This window comes from Hippocampus zosterae, unplaced genomic scaffold (assembly GCF_025434085.1).
Source record: "Hippocampus zosterae strain Florida unplaced genomic scaffold, ASM2543408v3 HiC_scaffold_22, whole genome shotgun sequence".
Classification (NCBI taxonomy): Eukaryota; Metazoa; Chordata; class Actinopteri; order Syngnathiformes; family Syngnathidae; genus Hippocampus; species Hippocampus zosterae.
The window spans coordinates 665,001-667,500 of record NW_026262818.1 but is presented as its reverse complement, the minus strand read 5'-3'; positions in this window follow the sequence as shown (position 1 = coordinate 667,500).

Genomic DNA, 2,500 nt, shown 5'->3' with positions numbered 1-2,500 from the left:
GGCGAGGTGGCCGTGCGTGGCCGGCGGGGGGGCGTCTTGGTCGGATTACATGTGTTGGACCGCGGCCCGCGGAAGTCATCTTGAGCACCGGAGGAGAGGGGCCGGCGAGGTGGCCGAGCGTGGCCGGCGGGGAGGCGTCTTGGTCGGATTACATGTGTTGGAACGCGGCCCGCGGAAGTCATCTTGAGCACCGGAGGAGAGGGGCCGGCGAGGTGGCCGAGCGTGGCCGGCGGGGAGGCGTCTTGGTCGGATTACATGTGTTGGAACGCGGCCCGCGGAAGTCATCTTGAGCACCGGAGGAGAGGGGCCGGCGAGGTGGCCGTGCGTGGCCGGCGGGGAGGCGTCTTGGTCGGATTACATGTGTTGGAACGCGGCCCGCGGAAGTCATCTTGAGCACCGGAGGAGAGGGGCCGGCGAGGTGGCCGTGCGTGGCCGGCGGGGAGGCGTCTTGGTCGGATTACATGTGTTGGAACGCGGCCCGCGGAAGTCATCTTGAGCACCGGAGGAGAGGGGCCGGCGAGGTGGCCGTGCGTGGCCGGCGGGGAGGCGTCTTGGTCGGATTACATGTGTTGGAACGCGGCCCGCGGAAGTCATCTTGAGCACCGGAGGAGAGGGGCCGGCGAGGTGGCCGAGCGTGGCCGGCGGGGAGGCGTCTTGGTCGGATTACATGTGTTGGAACGCGGCCCGCGGAAGTCATCTTGAGCACCGGAGGAGAGGGGCCGGCGAGGTGGCCGTGCGTGGCCGGCGGGGGGGCGTCTTGGTCGGATTACATGTGTTGGAACGCGGCCCGCGGAAGTCATCTTGAGCACCGGAGGAGAGGGGCCGGCGAGGTGGCCGTGCGTGGCCGGCGGGGGGGCGTCTTGGTCGGATTACATGTGTTGGAACGCGGCCCGCGGAAGTCATCTTGAGCACCGGAGGAGAGGGGCCGGCGAGGTGGCCGTGCGTGGCCGGCGGGGAGGCGTCTTGGTCGGATTACATGTGTTGGAACGCGGCCCGCGGAAGTCATCTTGAGCACCGGAGGAGAGGGCCGGCGAGGTGGCCGTGCGTGGCCGGCGGGGGGGCGTCTTGGGCGGATTGGGAAAATAAAAAAAAAAGGGTGGCCAGGGTGAATAGCTTTGGAACGCGGCCCGCGGAGGTGGTGGGGGCCGGAGGTACCGTGGGCGAAGCCCAGGCCCGGCCCGGAGGCCGAGTGTGGCCGGGGAGGAGGCATCTTGGTCGAATTGGGAAAATAAAAAAAATCCCCCATTCATTTCAATGGGCGGGGGGTACCAGGGGTCGGCCGGGAGGTACCAGGGGTGGGCCGGGAGGTACCAGGGGTCGGCCTGGAGGTACCAGGGGTCGGCCTGGAGGTACCAGGGGTAAGCAAGGGCCGGATCGGCCGCGGAGCTTTGCCCGGGAAAGAGGCCTCTTGGCCGGGGTAAATAGCGCTGGAACGCGGCCCGCGGAGGTGGTGGGGGCCGGAGGTACCGTGGGCGACGCCCCGGCCCGGCCCGGGGGCCGAGCGTGGCCGGGGAGGACGCCTCTTGGTCGAATTGGGAAAATAAAAAAATTCCCCCATTCATTTCAATGGGCGGGGGTACCAGGGGTCGGCCGGGAGGTACCAAGGGTCGGCCGGGAGGTACCAAGGGTCGGCCGGGAGGTACCAGGGGTCGGCCGGGAGGTACCAAGGGTCGGCCGGGAGGTACCAGGGGTTGGACAGTACCGCTTTTGGTCGTTAGGGGCGCTGTAGTAGGTAAGAGTCAGGGGGTGAAGGAAGGCTAAAGGCTTAGAAGGTAGGCGATCACCAAAATACCTTCGGAAACGTATATAGGAGAGCATGTTTCGAGCAAGTGACCTCCATAGAGAGTCACCGGAGTCCCCTCAGACACTTATCCGACCATGGTGAGGGTGTCTCCAGCCACCCCCAGCGCTTCGCCGGCCTCTTCCGCCGGAGCTCCGCACTTTGAAAAATTTTCTATCTCCCCACTTTCGGCTATTTTCTAAGTCCCCCTCCGGGCGGTCGACGGCAGTTGGGAAGGCCGCCCGAGAGGCGCCCTGGGCGGATTGCCCGGGCGGAACGCCGGCCTGTGACGGCGGAGCTCCGCATTTTCGGCTATTTTCTAAGTCCCCCTCCGGGCGGTCGACGGCAGTTGGGAAGGCCGCCCGAGAGGCGCTCCGGGCGGATAGCCCGGGCGAAACGCCGGCCTGTGACGGCGGAGCTCCGCAATTTGAAAAATTTTCTATCTCCCCACTTTTCCTCTATTTTCTAAGTCCCCCTCCGGGCGGTCGACGGCAGTTGGGAAGGCCGCCCGAGAGGCGCTCCGGGCGGGGTAGCCCGGGCGAAACGCCGGCCTGTGACGGCGGAGCTCCGCATTTTCGGCTATTTTCTAAGTCCCCCTCCGGGCGGTCGACGGCAGTTGGGAAGGCCGCCCGAGAGGCGCCCTGGGCGGATTGCCCGGGCGAAACGCCGGCCTGTGACGGCGGAGCTCCGCATTTTCGGCTATTTTCTAAGTCCCCCTCC